This window comes from Acomys russatus, chromosome 15 (genome assembly GCF_903995435.1).
Source record: "Acomys russatus chromosome 15, mAcoRus1.1, whole genome shotgun sequence".
NCBI lineage: Eukaryota > Metazoa > Chordata > Mammalia > Rodentia > Muridae > Acomys > Acomys russatus.
The window spans coordinates 4,485,035-4,504,619 of NC_067151.1; the positions used below are offsets into that span (position 1 = coordinate 4,485,035).

General features: G+C 36.2%; 1 pseudogene; it reads right to left on the minus strand.

Annotated features, from left to right (window-relative positions):
• Nucleotides 1–542: 542 nt before the first annotated feature.
• LOC127199603 (elongation factor 1-alpha 1-like) lies at nucleotides 543–7,755 on the minus strand (annotated as a pseudogene).
• Between the last annotated feature and the right edge of the window lie 11,830 nt (nucleotides 7,756–19,585).

A 19,585-nucleotide genomic window follows, 5' to 3' on the forward strand; every position in this document is an offset into this window, starting at 1 on the left:
TACATTTTAAAAACTAGTCATTGTACAAATTAATATAAAATGACTAACACAGGAAAATAAGTAGAATTTATGTAAGCTATCTGTCACATCACCTATCAAAGTTGATCCATTTCATTGTCCTCCTTCCTCTGTTTTTATTTTCATTCTTTTATTTATTTTTCTCATTAAACTTGTTTTAATGGGTCTCAAATTTCTGTGATAGATATTTTAGTCAAGTTTTTGCCACTAAAAAGTACTGGTTTTGAAAACTAATAATATAAAACAGACAGACAGACAGACACAAACACACACACACACACACACACACACACACAGAGAGAGAGAGAGAGAGAGAGAGAGAGAGAGAGAGAGAGAGAGAGAGAGAGAGAGACTCTCATCCACTAAACACTCTCATTTTCTCATTTTCTTTGGAAAGATTTACTATGCATTATTACCACTAACCAATCTTTTGCTGTGAAACTTGAATGGCCAATTGTGACAAACAGTTCTGAGACTCTTTCTACCACTGAGTAAGACTGGCTGGCAGGTGTTAAGGATAATATTCATTTAGCCTTCTGAGCTTTCTGGGCAGACTTGGTGACTTTACCAGCTCTGGCATCCTTTGTGTTTGATGATACCCACAGCAATTGTCTAACTCATGTCATGAACAGCAAAACAACCCAGTGAAAGATTGTCAAAGAAGCTCTCAACACACATGAGCTTGCCAGGGACCATATCAACAATGACTGCATCACCAGACTTCAAGAATTTAGGGCCATCATCCATCTCCTTGCCAGAATGATGATCAATATTTTCTTTAAGCTCAGCAAACTTGCATGCTATGTGAACTATGAACAATTCAGTACTTTCAGGATCATTGACTCACACTCAGCTTTAAGGAGCATAGCCAGTATTAATTTAGCCAGGATGGTTCAGGACAATCATCTGAGCAGTGAAGCCAGCTGCTTCCCTCGGTGGGTCTTGTTTGTTGTCACCAGCAATGTTGCCACATCTAATATCTTTGACAGACATATATTTATATTTATATTTATATTTATATTTATATTTATTTATGTTTATATTTATATTGTCCCCAGAAAGATTTTCTCTCAGTTCTTCATGGTACATTTCAACAGACTTGACTTCTGTTGATTGGAACAAAGGATCAGTCTCCATTCAGCCCACAGGAACAGTGCCAACACCACAAATTTTATCAACATCCTGGAGGGGCAGTTATAGGGGCTAGTCAGTTGGACAACTTCGTGGCAGGATACAATTCAAAGCTTCCAACAGTGTGATGCCACTGTGCTGCCATCTTTGCGGGTGATTTTCCACCCCTTGAACCAAGGCATATTAACACTTGGCTCCAGCATGTTGTCACCATTCCAACAAGAAATTGGCACAAATGCTACTTTGTCAGGGTAGCCAATTTTCTTAATATAGGTACTGGGTTTCTTAACGGTTTCCTCATAACTCTTCTGGCTGTAGGGTGGCTCAGTGGAATCCTTTTTGACCCCAGAAATCAGCTACTTCACACCCAGGGCGTAAGCCAGAAGGGCATGCTCGTTCTTTGAGATATAAGCTTCAAATTCACCAACAACAACTGCAGTAACAATCAGCACAGCACAGTTGGCCTGAGATGTAATGTAATCATGCTTTCGATGAGGTCTCTGTGTCCTGAAGCAACAATGGCAATCACATAGTATTTCTGGTCTTAAATTTCCACAGGGAGATGTCAGTAGTGATACCACACTCTCTCTCAGCTTTCAGGCTGTCCAAGAGCCAGGTGTAAGTGAAGGAGCTTTTTCTGATCTCGGCAGCCTCTTTTTCAAACTTTTCCATAGTTTGTTTGTCCTATCTGTCACATTTGTAGATCAGGTAGCCAGTTGTGGTGGACTTGCCCAAAGTAACCTGTGCAATCACAACAATGTTGGAGTCTTTTGTTTTCCCACTTGCTTTGAATTAGCAGTGGGTTTCACAACATCCACTTTCTGAAGGCAAACCTATTATAAAAATGTTCTTCCTTTATTTTTGACACCTTCAGCACATGTCTGAAGTGGGTTAGATTGTAACTGAATAAATTCAGCTCTCCAAACCTTGATGCACAAACAAGATCACCACTGCTCCATTGGTCTGTTTCTGATGGTGATACCAAAAATCACCTTGACCATTGGCTTATCACTTGTGGTAATCATAAGGAAGCTTCAACAGATACCAAAGCACAGTATTTTCTAAAGAACTTTTTAGTCTAATTCTTATAAAATTAAATATTTTATAAGTTAGACTTGTCTTTAAATGAAATAAAAATTTAGAGTTTCTAATCTGAAACTAAGTGAGGTTAATAAAATCCCAGGTTGCTTAAGGAAGTTCATAGGGCCCTCTTCGTCACTCCCAACAGGACAGCTGGGAAGCTCTGTGCAGATAAGACCCAAAATTCTACCCCAGGATTGCATCTTTATTGGTTTCCATTTCGTCCTAAAAGGAAATTTATTCAACTAGTACCTGGCCCATTCAATTTTGTTTTGTTCTTCCATATCACCATGTGCTATTAAATTTTGTTGTTTTGTTTTATTATTGACCCTTACAAGAGTGAAAAAGTTTTCTGTAGGTGGAGTATTGTTTTTTAAGGGAATAGGGTGTCGTGTAGTCCAGTCAATTCCTTGAATTTACACTTGTCAGAAGATTCTACCTCCTAATGGCTGGGATTCCAGGTGCATGCCATTGGACCTGGACATAAGGGGTTATGGGGATTACTAGGGCTTCATGTTGCCAGGAAACTGCTCTGCTAAGTCAGCTATATCTCCAGCCTGAGGAGGTGGATCTGGAGAAGGATCAAAGCAAAAATCTTGAAAAGTGCAGAAATGAAGTCTGTTCCTCAACAGACAAGCATTGTCTTGTATTCTTGAGCCAGGGAATATGCTGAATAACAGCTGCAGTGTCCAAAAGAAAGGGTCTATACTGGTTCCTCTCATTCCAAGAGCCTATGCTTGTGAAACCAAATAAGGGAGACATGGTGTCCAAAGAGAAAAGGATGAAAGTAAAACCAATGCTAGCAAACATGGGACAGAACCAGCAGACAACAGGAGTACCCAACATAACAACATTCACCAAAACTCTGTAGGCACAGGAAGCTGGAGGCTCTGACATTCTAAGTTGAGTGTGTACATTTGGATAAGTGTAAACTTCTGGGAGGCATACGGTTGAGATGCTGTTTTATTAGGTATTATAAAAGAAGAGAAATTTGATTTTTAAGGTATTTTCTTGTTTTGTGTTTCTCCACTAGCTTTCATTTTTATTTGAAATTTTCATACAATATATTTTGCTCATATTCTTTCCCTTCTTCTAACTCCTCCAAGATTCTTCCACATCCCTATTCCACCAACTTAAATATATCAAAATATATCAAACACTCAGAAATGTTCAAGCTATCCCTGCTGCAAACACTACGTGAATCTTTTCTTGATTGTTCTAATGTTAGTATATGTGCAGACAAAGTAAGTACTAAATTATCTTTTAAAGCACACAACACTTCTTTGTTTGGGGTAGAGTGAGGAACATGCCCCATTAATAGGATGTGCCACAAGATAAATCAGTATGAGGTAAAGCATATTTTCCTGACAGTTTTGAGACTTCTCCTTGGCTCCAAGGTGAAGTGAGTCCTGGTGTTGCTGTAAGTATCCTATGAATATAGTCTGTGATGAGGTTAGACTCAAATCATTTTTATGTCCTCTTCTCTTTCCAGTATCAAAATAGGCTCAACACACTTGTAAACAGAAATGTGTCTGGATATGCTCCTTTAAAAATTGGTTTTACCTATATGTCAGGCAATCTGGACTTTGCAAAAACATCATTGAGATGATTCCTAGGAACAGTAATGGTTCCCTTTCCAAAATGCCATTGGTGTCATATAAAAATTTTGTGTCAGTGCTCATAAGAAGTCACATAAAAGTACCATTGTGTTTGGCACTGGTGGTAGTTGACTTTAGAATTTGTTTTGTTTCTAATGCTTAGATACTCTTGGTTACATTACTTAGCTTTAGATAACACAGAAACTTATACTTAGATCAGACTAGCCACCAATTTTTCATCACTGTAGGTATACATCACCATAACACGGCTTCATTGTTTTTGCTTGTTTGCTTAAAATTGTATTTGATTAGGTATTTGAGGATTGCATACAACCTGTCTTGATTTTATTCATCCCCTTACTCCAGCTCTCTGAATTATCCCAACCTCTCTACATACATAATCTCTTGCTCCCTCCTGTTGCTAAGCTCATCATTGGTTTCATGTTTCATTTCTGATTTAGTATTCCACGCAAGAAGGAAGTTTGGAAGTTATTGCATATTGTTAATGACTGTGTGCTTTGGTTCTGCCTCACATATGTTGATTATTTATGAAAAGTTATTTTAATAAACTAGAAATTGTTTGTCATGGAAAAGGTTGGGCAGGATATTTCACTTCCTACTTTTCCAGATGTGTACCTAAAAGCACACTGTAATTCACAAAAAAGGATGAAGTATTAATCCATAAAAGACTATGGATTGCATTCTCTTAATTATAATATTAAGGCTGACTAAAATATTTTTAAACAGTACATTTCCTTATCTTCAAAATAGCAAATTATAACACATTTCTGTTTTTGAATTTCATATTTTTAAAATACACCTCTTAAGAACTTGATCATTCTTTTCTCACAGAAAGCCAGTGCTTATATCTAAAATCTGAATAAAAGAAGCAAAATGAGCACACCAAGTGTAAAATAACATTCTATTTGTTAAAATGTATAAAATATATGCTGAGTTAGTATAAATGAAGCATAGAATAAAAGTATATAAAATGTACTTCATAACTAATAATAGATGCTATCTCTACCAAATAGCAAGGTATATTATATTGTGAGTTTAAAATATTTACTAGAATTAAGAGCAGACAAGAAGCTTGACTCCTTCCAATCAACAGAGATTATTTCACAACTGAACCTTACTTTATTTCTCAGCACAATAATTGGAAAAATCTAATCTTGAGGTCTGTCAATGAAGAGATGTAGGTCAAACTTCATGAATGTAAAAGAGAGAGAGAGAGAGAGAGAGAGAGAGAGAGAGAGAGAGAGAGAGAGTGAATATATGAAGGATATATATATATACACTAAACCCTTATTGTCCTTCAATTAATTTCTGTTATATATTTTGCCATTTTTCATCACAGTTGCTATAATTTGCACCATATTTTGACAGGTCATTAAAACAATTTTTCTAATAGTTAATGCTGAGAGAAATAAATAAATCATCAAATCCACTGTATTATGTTCAGTAAAATAAAATAGTAAAATATATTAAGTTTCACTTAGTAATTCTTATTTATTTAATGTATTTAATATTAATATTTTTAGACTGACTCAGATCTACCTCCAGGTGAGAATTCAGAAAAGGCAACCTAGGGAAACATTGCATTCTTCCAGGTCCTTTTCCTTCAGGCTTCATTTAGTCATGTGCAAACACTCAGAAGTCTTATAGATGATGATCTGGAAGCTAATGTTTTAAAACATAATACTAACTCAGAGAAATGATTGTTACATTTCTGTTCTCTCAAATGAATAATAAGACTTCTGATCCACCATCTGAAGCACTGTGTCTGCAAGGACAACCTTTTTCATGTCTAGCTCTGTACACAGGCATCTTTTAATTACATATTCTCTTTTAGCTTCTTTTTCCTCTGTCTTCGAGCTTTTTGTTGTTTTGCATAGAGGGTGACGAGTTTCAGAATAGGATGATTGTACTGAATGGTGACTAATGTTCACATATACAATATATAACATAAGATGAGTAAAAGAATTAAAATGCTTCAAAAGGGTATGCTTCCATAAACATGTAAACTTGCCAAACGTTTCCTCTCACATCTTTCTCATCTAAACTCTTTCAAATTTCTCATGTGCATTCTGAGAATGTGGTCAAGTATTGTCACTCATGTTGCAATATATAATTGTGGTAACTGGGGATTTACCTCAATTAATTTTTTATATTTAATAATAATTTATTTTAATTTGTTTATTGTGAGAAGGAAGTTGATAGGTAACCTATAAATAAATGTAAAGAAAATGAAACAGTAATATTATATTATTGACTGTTACATTTTAAAGCCATATGCTAAGTGTAATTTTTGTAACGGAAAGATGGTGTGTCTCTTATATTGTCTCCTATACTCTCCGTGTAGGGTCTTGAGACTGATAGAGGTCACTCAATGCAAACTCATAAATTTTCACTGAATAAATAATAGACATTTTTTCTTCTCAAAGTATTGGCAACATAAGGCTGTAGGACAGCAAAATTATCTTCCTAGTAGCTTAACAAACAGTAACTTGATTGCTTTGATTTAAGTCCAAAGTAGGTCTGAGATCTAACAGGTGTTTTAGAAAGGGACATCATTCTGTATTCACAGAAATGTAACTCTGGACACGATCTACAAGAAACATCGTAGAGATAAAACTCTATTCTCATGCAAATTGATTTCATGACATACAACACTAAGTTATACATTCACAACTGAATCTATTTTTAAAATTTCCGTAGAGAAAATATGAGCAATGCTATTTACATAAAGGCACAAAGCAATTTAGCATAATAGGGCAATTGAAAACAATGTACAAATATAATTAAAAACAATGCTTAAGAAAGATAGTATGTCCTTAGTGTGTGTGGAAGTTACTTTCTTTTATTAGGCATTGTACCCAATTATATCTGATTCTTTTATTTCCATATGCGACTGCTTGCACATATATCCACAGCAACCGGTCTGTATTATATCCCATTCCTCTATTCCTGGTCGTTGCGCCTCATTGCCTCACAGTTGGACTTTATAATATTTGTGAAACTTTCTCCTTAGAGCAATTTATTTTCTCATCTATTCTTGCACAATTGTCAGACAGATGTTCTTTGAAAGTAAACTGTTATCTTCTTGTGCGCTCTTTTGCTTTGCTAAAGCTTGTCTCCACAAACATTATAAAACTAATTCTATTAGTAGGTTTCAATCTTTATATGATTTTTCCAACAAATTGTTCTATTGTTTTCCCAAACCTTTCTTTCCTTTACTAACATATCAAAAACAAACTGTATTAAATTACATTTAAAAAACAAGCTATTGATTGCTTTCTATTTAGTTGTATGAATGCTTTGTTTGCAAGTATGTCTGTGTAACATATGCATGCCTGACTTCTACAGAATCAAGTAGAAGGCACCATATCCCCTATATATGGAGTTATAAATGACCGTGAGCCACCATGTGGATGTTCACAATCAGCCCCAGGTCCTCTGGAAGGTCAGCCATTGTTCTTAACCACGGAACCATTTCTCTAAATGAACCCCCCACATCACTTTTCCGCTTTAAGTTCCAAGAGAATGTGCTAGATGTCAGGTCACCCCAATAGGGAAGTATGATCTTAGAAATCTGTGAGGTCAGAAGAGTTGAATTTCTCAAAACACTTCCTCATTCCCCAAAGTCCATGACCTGAGGAAGCAGCAAAGGCTATTGCCATTTCCAAGTTTGTAATATTATCACTAAGGAGATTATTATAATAAGTGATGTCTGCAAATAATTCCCAAATAGTCACGCAGCATTGATTCAAAGTATGTTCACAGAAATTCCCTCTGCCACGGTGTATTGTCTATGGGTCAACGTTTGGGAGATAGGAATGCCAGCCTTCATGTTGTTCTTAAACAAATTACCTTTTTCTTTAACTGTAAGCACTTGACCTATGGGAAGTGCATTCAGCCTTGTCATGTTTACTTAAGATTTCTCAAATTCCTTCTAGGCAGGTGCTGTGGAGCTTGTATTCGTTTGTTATTACCCACCATAAAAGCTTGGTATCAACCTCCACTTCCCTCTGTCCATCTCAACGCCTTCTAAACTAGACATGATTTGAAACCCTCTGGAATCATTAGAACAGACATAAGGCCCTGGCTTTCAGAGATTCTGCCTTATTCAAATTGAAATTGAAGCCTGTATGTTTGCGTTCTGGTGGGTTCTGAGGCTATGTCTATGCTGCGGTTCACAGAATAATGGGTTCAGAGTCAGTGTCCAATTTGTGACTGAAACAGTCACACATTATGCAGCTGAGGATCAATTTGACAGATTAGTAGTAATTCAGTTTGAATATAGGTGAAAGATTGCTTACAAATGTGTATACACAGTTTTTGCTACCTTTTGATTTCTATTTAAACACAGTAGTGTTAGGTATAATACTTGGTTTATACTAACCTACAGTTTTGTATTTTAACCATTCCTTTTAATTGCTTCTAAGGGGACATCAGAAATATGTGTGAATGTGGACTTAACTTGAAATACATTATCAACAGTTTGTTTCAATAAACACAGTCATTAGGGACTGTCATACTTAAGAACATCCCCAGAGTTAAGTGGTAGGAATAGATTTGAACTGTTTTAAAATGTTATCTTATAATGGCAAATGGTGTCTGAGATATTCTTAATCTACTCATAATTCACCAAGATGGAGAAATTTAGCATGCTCTGGATCTTAAAAACTGCTGCTCAATCATAGATTTTACCTCCAGGGTCAAAGAAGCTGCTCAGCATCTGTCCTCTGTAATAGGCTGCATGTGACTCACAGAACACTTTCTGCCTTTGCTCTGTGGTTCCTACTGAGGAGTCCAGCAGTAGACCTAGCTGCTTCCCATGAGTCCTCACTTCCCTTTCCTTTGACTCCTACATTCAACATTCCACAATATGAATGATTCAGATTCAGGGAGAAAGAGTGAGAAACCATGTATCACTAGGTATTTTAGATTCAAATTTCCCTTTACATAAATTATAGACCGGTTTCTATGAAATATTTTAAATATAATATTTCTAGGGGAAGTATATCATACTAAGGTACATGTATCATTATTGGATTTCAATATGTAATTATTTTTTAATTACTTGGCATAATTTGGATTATTTTAAGATAATTTAGTAAAAATATTTAATCACATATAGATTTTGATTGTGAGTTTAAGTCATTTATTTTTAATGATATTTAATTTTCTAAGTATTGATATTTTAATTATCATTTGAGAATATATATTATAGTAAACATTAGCAGAAATGGTTAATCAACATCAACAGCTTTTCCTTATTACTTACCATGTATAACAATAGAGTGACAATTAGTAAAGTACTTATCATTTACTGCAGGAAGTATTCTGCTAACTATGTAAGAGAACTTGCCACCAAGCTGAAAGCCTGTGTTTTATTCCCAGAACTCATATGATAGAAGAGAATGAGAATGAATTGCTGGAAATTCTGCTGTGACTTCTTTTCACATTCCACCATGGCAAATGGGTGCATGTACATACTTATGCAAGTTTCTCCAAATTCTACAGGACGAATCCCTGATGTAGGGAAGTGTGATGAAGAAAGGAAACACACACACACTCTCACTCAGACACACATACACTAAACCAATAAATAGATATGTAATAAAAAATTTAAGTCTATTATAAAAAGAGAAGGAATTAATTCACAACAAATTGATTTGCTTTTATTGAGATTCATCAGTGGACACTTTAATATTTCTTAAACTCTATAAACTGTAGGTAAGGTAGGCATGGTGTCATATCCCCTTTACTCCTGCCACTGGGGAAGCAAAGCCAGCCAGATTTTTGTGAGTTCCAACACACGTTGACTATATAGTGAGTTTCAGGATAGTCCAAGCTTCACAGTCACACCCTGTCTCAAATTCATAAATAAATATCATGGAAAAAAACAAAGACTAATATAATTAACTAAATGAAGGAAATTGTTTTATTAACTAGGGCTAAATGAAAGAACACTTAGATTAATTTTTGTTACTTTACCATGGATACCTCATTCCCAAAATTTCTCATTTCAATACTGTCCAATCGTGAATGCCTATGAATGTGCTCAAAGATCTATGTTCGCTTTCTCTATATTGTCTTCCCTTTTCCTGTGACCATTCAAAACCATGAGTCGTACAGGCCTAGACTGAATTGTTCTTAGACCCCAATTCTTAATTTCTCGGTATGCCATAGACAACTTCATATTGAAATGCTTTTAAACTCCAAGATCCAAGGCAATAATAAGAGGCAGGTCTCAATCTGACCCCCTTGTTCCTCGTGGAAGCTCATGTTTAGAACTGAAAGACACTCTGAGTGGCTAGCACTTATGCTTGGCATTTGTTAATTATTTTTAATATTTCCCTGTCTTTACATAATAACTATCTTGTGAGTGAAATTACTTTATCATGGGGCAGTATGAATCACTGAAGTCCCTCTGATTGCCAGAGTTTCATTCCTTCAGAAAGCATGAGAATATAGGAAAATGGAATACACCTTTATTTATTGTATTAAAGTTAAATTTTAAAAATGTAATTAATGAAGTGGTATGGTCTTAAATAAAAGTGAAAATCCCTGAAGATGTTACTTTGTCAAATATTTTGCACAAAGTTTGTTCATTATTCAGTTCTTAACTTAAAAAATAATAATAATAACATAACCTTAGCATACAAAGTCTTTTCAAAAGTCTAGAACTGCACTAGTCTACTTTTATCACAAAAGTATACATCTTAGGTATGGCGCATAGATATGATTATATAGAAAGATAAGGTAGGATAGTTAGATAAGATCTTCAAAAACCTCAGAGACATGCAGAATATGGCATTTAGAAACATTTTTATTATTTTAAAGAGTCACTGACAATGAGACAGGTTAACTCCTGGCAATGCCCAGCCTATCTCAAAATGGATGAGGAGCATCAAAGAACCTGCTTATAGAGATGGCTTCAAATGTGGCAAACAAGCCACTGGGAAAAATGTCCTCATTTCTACCACAGAGAGGATTCTGCATAAATAAGGGCAAGGTTGGATGCAGGCAGAGTCAATGACCAAACTCTGCCAAGACAGGGCAAGCAAGTCCTCAACAGTTCCTGCCTCACAAATATGTCTCTCAGATATATTGGGCCAGAAGGCTGAATAAGATGCTCCAACATTATAGAGAGTTTTGGGTGACTATTCAGGTAGCAAACTGTCTCTGTCACCTTCTCATTTGGAAATCCATTAACCTGTGCTCCTGGCATACTCATATAATCAAGATTATTCCTTCTCAAGAATCTGAGGGAGTCAAAGACCAGGTAGCTTAGTTTTACAGTGAGGTTTAGTGGTTTGGGGGTTAAGATGTTTTTAGGTCTAGATAGATGGTTTATGTTAAAAATGACAAGATATGATGGAGATTGATTTACATTCATAATTTTAGATGCATCAAGTTAGGAAAGATGTTTTCTTCAAGGTTATCAAATAACAATAGCCAAAACACTAAGAATATAACATTTATATAATTTCTGATTGTGTCATTGTTCTTCTTTCTATTGGTAGTTTATTGTACATATCTATAATAACCTAAATGTACATGTAAAAAATTTTTTAAAAATGTTTTAAAAATGAGTCTAGAACAGCAATGAAAAAAAAAAAAAAAAAGAAAGAAACCAGCATAGTCCTAGTGACCCCGTGGGGTATATCCAACATTGTTGCCACTATGTTTTCTGGAGAAAAGAAAGAAAATGAGGTGGACAAACTAGTGAAAAAGATAACACAAGCCTTTCCCAAATTGGCAAAAAGCACAAAAGTACAGAATCAAAATGCTGAAGAATCTGGAATAGGAAAAATCTACTATCCAACTCAATATACATTAAAATTAAACTTCTAAACTTTAAAAATATTTGGAGGAAAGTGGTAACACTTCATTGTTCCATGTGTACAAGTATAAACCTGCAGACTTAAACTGTGTGCTTGGGTTAACCCCTGAGGTATTGGGAAACAGCTGGCTGAACCTGCACGGGCACAGGCATCCAGAGGATGATAGCTGCTTCCTTCTTGTCTCGCATCTTTATGTGGAATCAGCTGTATCAGGAAGTTTTTTAATTGCTTGAAAATACATTTGCAGTGACAATTTGAAAATATTTTGAGTTTGGAATTTGGTGACAAACTGAATATTTTAACTTATACAATGGTTTCATCAGTTCATTTAGCAAATGTGCTTAGCATTTCAATGCTTTGATTGCATTTGCTATATAACATTTTCCTACCTTTGACAAAAGGCAGCAGAAATGTAATGTAAGTTTTGTTCCCTCTTAATAAACTTATAGAACTAATTCTTGAAAAAAAAAAAAATCTGTGTCATTCCCATGCCATTCCTACTGTACATAAATCACAAAACAAGGAGGAGATGGCGTGCTGAAGAGGAAAGTAATGCATCCAGCTACAGGACAAAAGCCTGGAAGACAGAAACCAGTAAGAGAAAGGAATGTTGCCTATTACGGGAAAATGACAAACTCTATTCACACCTCTTTAAACCTATGAATAGATAAGGCATAAAATGCTTTCCCAATAGCATCAGGGTGCAGCACAGAAGAGTGACTACAGAACACATATCAAGTCAGCATTTTACACTGTCCTATGTGCCACAAAATGGAAGACATATAACACAGCATTTCCTTTTGTCTTTTGAGTCACAATTTAATGACACTTAATTCAGAAAATTAAAATTGCTTTTCTTCTCAGACATTCTTCCCTGACACTTAATAAAACTCAAATTATTTATTTATGTATGTATTATTATTTTCTCCACAAAAGTTTTCAATAGACAAAAACATGTGTATATTATGAAGACCATATTGTCTTTAAATATGTGTACATTTTAGGAAAGCTGGCTAAAACAAACTGGCATGCTTACCCTAAAGTAGTGACAAGTAAAGCCCACTTTTAGTTATTTAAAATACACTTTATCATTGGCTACTGTGAAGATGCTTCTGCATGGAGTTTGTACCTCTCTCCTAGCTGAAACAGTGTGCCTTCCTTCTTCTTGCATGCACACCAACAATTTCAACTGTTTTTAGAGTGCAAATATATTTGAGGTCATGAAAGACTTGTCCTCTGTTTGATCTATTTTACAGAGGATGTTCTTCTTCAAAACTTCTGTTTTTCGAAGCGCACAGAGTGGAACTGGAAAAATTGCAGGAAAATGCAAACTACCAGATGAAATAAATAAATAAAATGGTTCAAGCTCTGAAGACCTATAAAGAGGCAATGGGAGAAACTCAGGAATATACAAATAATCAGATGAAAGAAACAAAAAATCAGTTCAAGATCTGAAAATGAAAATGGATTCAATGATAAACACACAGACAGAAGAAAAACAAGAATGTGAGACCTCAGAGAAGAAGGCAAGCAACACAGAAGTGAGCTTTTCTAACAGAAACCAAGAGATGGAAGAATGAATCTCAAGTCTAGAAGATACAATCACAGATCTTGAAGCAACCATTAAAGAAAATGCTAAATCTGGAAAACTCCTAACACAAAACATCCAAGAAATTGAGGACACCATGAAAGGAAGAAATTTGAGGATAATAGGCATTGAAGAAAGAGAAGATATCAGATTCCAAGGCCCAGAAACTATTCTCAACAAAATCATAGAAGAAAACTTTCCCCAATCTAAAGAAAGAGATGCCTATAAACATACAAGAGGCCTACAGAACACCAAATAGAATTGACCAGAAAAGAAAAACTGCCCATCACATAATAATCAAAACACAAAACATACAGAACAAAGAAAAAATATTAAAAGCTGCAAGGGAAAAGGGCCAAATAACATTTAATGGCAAACCTATCAGAATTACACCCGACTTCCCAGCAGAGACCATAAAAGCCAGAAGGGCCTGGACAGAGATCCTGCAAACCCTAAGAAACCACAGATGCCAAACCAGACTATTTTACCCAGCAAAACTATCAATAACCATTGATGGAGAAAACAAAATATTCCATGAAAAAACAAATTCAAACAGTACCTATCCACAAATCTAGCTTTACAGAAGGTACTAGAAGAAAAACTCCATCCCAAAGGGGCAAGCTACAACCAAAACTACTCAGGAAATAGATAACTATCCCATGGCAAAAACACAACTACACAAATGCTCGACTGGAAACAACATCAAAATTAAGACTCTTAACAGTCACTGGTCACTAATATCTCTCAAAATAAATGGTCTCAATTCGCCAATAAAAAGACACAGATTAACTGAATGGGTGCATAAACAAGATCCAACATTTTTTCCATTCAAGAAACACATCTCACCCATAATGATAGGCATTACCTCAGGGTAAAAGGTTGTAAAAAATATTACTAGCAAATGGTCACAAGAAGCAAGCAGGTGTAGCGATTTTAGTATCGAACAAAATAGACTTTCAACCAAAATTAATCAAAAGGGATGAGGAAGGACACTTCATACTCATCAAAGGTAAAGTCTACCAAAATGACATCACAATTCTGAACATCTATGCTCCCAATACAAGGGCACCAACATTTGTAAAAGATCTGCTAAAAAAGCTTAAACCACACATCGATCCCCACAAAATAATAGTGTGAGACTTCAACACCCCACTCTCACTGAAGGATAAGTCATTGAAACAGAAACTAAGCAGAGAAATAACATCATTAACCAATGCCATGGGTCAAATGGATCTAACAGATATCTATAGAAAGTTTCACCCAAACAAGAAAGAATATACCTTCTTCTCTACACCCCATGGAACCTTCTCCAAAATTGGTCACATCGTAGGTCACAAAGCAAGCCTCAACATACAAGAGGATTGAAATAATACCTTGTATCCTATCAGATCACCATGCTCTTGGGCTGCAATTCAACAACAACAGAAATAACAAAAAGCCTACACATATGTGGAAACTAAACAACTCTCTTCTAAATGATATCGGAGTCAGGGAAGAAAAAAAAGAAAGAAATCAAGGAGTTTCTGAAATTCAATGAAAATGAAGGAACAACATAGCCAAATTTGTGGGATACATTGAAAGCAGGGCTAAGAGGAAAATTCATAGCACTAAGTGCCTTTAAAAAGAAATTGGAAACATCGCATATAAACATCTTAACGACACAACTGGAAGCCCTTGGAAAAAAAGAAGCAGAAACACCCAAGAGGAGTAGACGTCTGGAAATAATCAAACTCAGGGCTGAAATTAACAAATTAGAAACCAATAAAACAATACAAAGAATCAACAAAACCAAGAGCTGGTTCGTTGAGAAAATCAACAAGATAGACAGACCGTTACCCAAACTAACTAAAAGGAAAACAGTATTGAAATCAACAAAATCAGAAATGAAATGGGAGACATAACAACAGACACTGAAGAAATACAAAGAATCATAAGATCCTAATTTGAAGGCATATATGCCACAAAATTTGAAAATCTAAGGGAAATGGACGATTTTCTTGATCAATTTCACTTGCCAAAGTCGAGTGAAGAACAGATAAACAAGCTAAATAGCCCCATTTCCCCTACAGAAATAGAAGCAATCATTGATAGTCTCCCAACCAAAAAAAAAAAAAAAAAAAAAAAAAGCCCAGGGCCTGGTGGTTTCAGTGCAGAATTCTACCAGACCTTCAAGGGTGAGCTAATACCGATACTATTCAAGCTACTCCAAAAGATAGAAATGAATGGAACATTACCAAATTCATTCCCTGAGGCCATAGTCTCATTGATACCTAAACCTCACAAAGACTCAACAAAGAAAGAGAATTTCAGACCAATTTCTCTTATGAACATCGATGCAAAAATACTAAATAAAATACTTGCAAAACGAATACAAGAACACATCAAAGAAATCATTCATCATGACCAAGTAGGCTTCATTCCAGGCATGCAGGGATGGTTTAATATACAAAAATCCATCAATGTAATCCACCATATAAAGAAATTGAAAATAAAAAACCACATGATCATCTCATTAGATGCAGAGAAAGCATTTGATAAAATCCAAAACCCATTCATGTTAAAGTTTTAGAGAGATCGTGTATACAAGGCACTTTCCTCGACAAATATATACAGCAGGTGAATAGCCAAAATCAAAGTAAATGGTGAGATACTCAAGGAAATTCCTCTAAAATCGGGAACAAGGCAAGGCTGCCCACTCTCTCCATATCTCTTCAATATAGTACTCGAAGTTCTAGCCAGAGCAGTAAGATAGCAAAAGGAGATCAAGTGTATCCAAATGGGAAAGGAGGAAGTCAAATTATCCCTATTTGCAGATGATAAGATAGTGTACATAAGTGATCCTCAAAATTCCACCAGAGAACTCCTCCTACAGCTGATAAACACCTTCAGCAAATTGTCTGGATACAAAATTAACTCAACAAAGTCTGTAGCCTTCCTATAAACAAATGACAAGCTTGCAGAGGACGAAATTAGGAAAACCACACCCTTCACATTAGCCACAAGCAATATAAAATACTTAGGAGTTACTCTAACCAAGCAAGTGAAGGACTCGTTTGAAAAAAATTCCAAATCTGAAGAAAGAGATTGAAGATGATCTGAGAAGATGGAATGATCTTCCTTGCTCATGGATTGGGAGAATTAACATAGTAAAAATGGCCATCCTACCAAAAGCAATCTACAGATTCAATGCAATCCCTATCAAAATACCTTCACAATTTTTTAAAGACATTGAAAGTTCAATTCTGAACTTCATATGGAAAAACAAAACACCCAGAATAGCTAAAACAATCTTGTACAATAAAAGGTGCTCCGGGGGTATTTCCATACCTGATCTCAAACTGTACTATAAAGCAATAGTAATTAAAACAGCATGGTACTGGCACAGCAACAGGCTGGTTGATCAGGGGAATTGAATCGAAGACCCAGATATGAATCCACACACATATGGTTACTTGATTTTTGACAAAGAAGCCAAAGCCATTCAATGGAAAAAAAGATAGCATCTTCAACAAATGGTGCTGGTCTAACTGGAGGTCTATGTGTAAAAAAAAATGCAATTGGACACATGATTGTCAACATGCATAAAACTCAAATCCAAGTGGATTAAAGACCTCAACATAAAACCAGAGACACTAAGTCACTTAGAAGAAAAAGTAGGGAAGAGCCTGGAACACATTGGCACAGGAAACAACTTCCTGAACAGAACACCAATGGCCCAGGCCTTAATGTCAACCATTAATAAATAAGACCTCATGAGGCTGAGAAGCTTCTGTAAGTCAGGAGACACCGTCAAGAGAACAAAGCGACAGCCTACAGACTGGGAAAACATCTTCACCAACCCTACATCTGACAAAGGTCTAATATTCAAAATATGTAAAGAACTCAAGAAATTAAACACCACCAAACCAAATAACCCAATTGAGAAATGGTGCTTGGAACTAAACAGGGAATTCTCAACAGAGGAATATCAAATGGCTGAGAAACACTTAAAGAAATGCTCAACCTCCTTAGTCATCAGGGAAATGCAAATCAAAACAACTCTGAGATTCCATCTTACACCCATCAGAATGGCTAAGATCAAAAATTCAAGTGACACCACATGCTGGCGAGGATGTGGGGAAAGAGGAACACTCTTTCATTGCTGGTGGGAATGCCAACTAGTACAGCCACTTTGGAAATCTATCTGGTGCTATCTCAGAAAAATGGGAATAGGGTTTCCTCAAGGCCCAGCTATTCCACTCCTTGGAATATACCCAGAAGGTGCTCCAGCACACAACACGAAAATTTGCTCAACCATGTTCATAGCAGCCTTATTCATAATAGCCAGAACATGGAAACAGCCTAAGTGTCCCTCAGTAGAAGAGTGGATAAAGAAACTGTGGTACATATACACTATGGAATACTACTCAGCTATTAAAAACAAGGAATTCCCAAAATTTGTGGATAAATGGATTGAGCTAGAAATGATCATAATGAGTGAGTTAACCCAGAAGCAGAAAGACTCAAATGGTATATAGTCACTGACATCTGCATACGAGCCCAGGGGGCAAGTCCCACGAAAGCCTTCACTTACCAGGAAACTGGGACAGACAGAAGGACATCCTATTGGGACTCTAAATGAGAGACGCATGGGAGAATAGCAAAGTAGAAGGATCCAGAGGGTCCTAGAAACCTACAAGTAGAACATTATGATAGGCAGATTTGGGCCCAGGGGTCCCGCTCAAACTAAGGCACCAGCCAAGGACAATACAGGTGGTAAACTTTAAACCCCTACCCAGATCTAGCCAATGGGCAGAACAGTCTCCACAGTCGAGTGGAGAGTGGGATATGACTTTGTCACATACTCTGGTGCCTCACATTTGACCATGTCCCCTGTAGGGCGAGACCTGGTGGCACTCAGAGGAAGGACAGCAGGTTACCAAGAAGATACCCTATGAGCAGATACAGGGGGAGGTAATCCCCCTCAGGAACAGTCATAGGGGAGGGGAATAATGGGAAAATGGGAGGGAGGGAAGAATGGGAGGATACAAGGGATGGGATAACCATTGAGATGTAACAAAAATAAATTAATAAAAAAATTTTAAAAACCTTCTGTTTTTCATCTTCTTTTAGGCTTCATGATCCATTGTGCTATTTGTAAAATTATTCAGACTCTCTTAACTAGCTTGTTCAAGTTCCAGAATAGAATGATCAATGAGATGTGTTTGGGAGAACTATGGCAAGATATTTGCTCCTGATTAACTACTCAAACCAATTAAGTCACAATTTGATGGATGGACTTTCTGATGACCCTTGATATAGAGAGATTCTGGTGAACCAGGACATTAAAAATTGGAGATATTAAATATCTCTTGATGTTTGTATGCCCACTAATCTCTAAAAAAAAGTCAAGTTGTTTCTGTATTCTTTAGAAAATTCAATATTGTCCACTAAGAGTGACCTGCTACAATAAGTTGTAGACTCAGATCCTGGCATGCCATTTGGTGTGTACCTTGAATGGTGGAGACATTCTGACAGCTGATTATATATACTTAGCACAAATTCAGCATGACTGTGTTGGGGTCATATCCAAGCAAAGATAAGCAGTCCTCAGTTTACCCAATTGCTTTATAGATAACAAAATACAGAGGCAGCATTTCCTCTTCATGTCATGCTTCTATGTGGGAACCCATGACAAATTCTGCCATGTAGAAATCCTGTGCTTAGGCTGTATGCTGTGACTTCGAGTTACTGACCTTTACCTCCCCACGAGGTCTTGTGTTCTAGGCTATCCTTGGACTATTTAACTTTGAAAGAAGTAGAGAAGTCTCAACTTGGAACAACCCAGAAGATCTAGGAAGTTCTTACAAGAAACTACTCAGAGAACTAGGAAGTTCTACAGAGAGCGATTTAGGCTATTGTAGTCTTGCCCGGGGGCTAGGGTGAATGAGATTAAAATAAATCCTATTGACCTTGCTCTATATATGTTCCTGCTAGTCAGCAATAAAGTGAATCTTGATCAGAAATTTCCTGACTTGATTTGTTATTTCTTGTCTCTGTATCCTACTTTCAATCCCCACTCCCTCTTTCAGGTGAACTCCGATTTGATTTTTCCCACAGGCTGGGACCTGACACTTCTAGAAACACAAGACATACAAATTGAAAGTTCACCAACACAAATAATTTTAAAATGTATGCCCTATGAGTATGTGTCCAAAGTATACTATGTAAGTTCAATACTGTGATTCAATATCTGATATCATTTTTTATGATTAACATCCCTAGGACTCTGAGGGCAGAAAATGATGAGTCTGAGGCCAGTCTGGGTGTTAAAG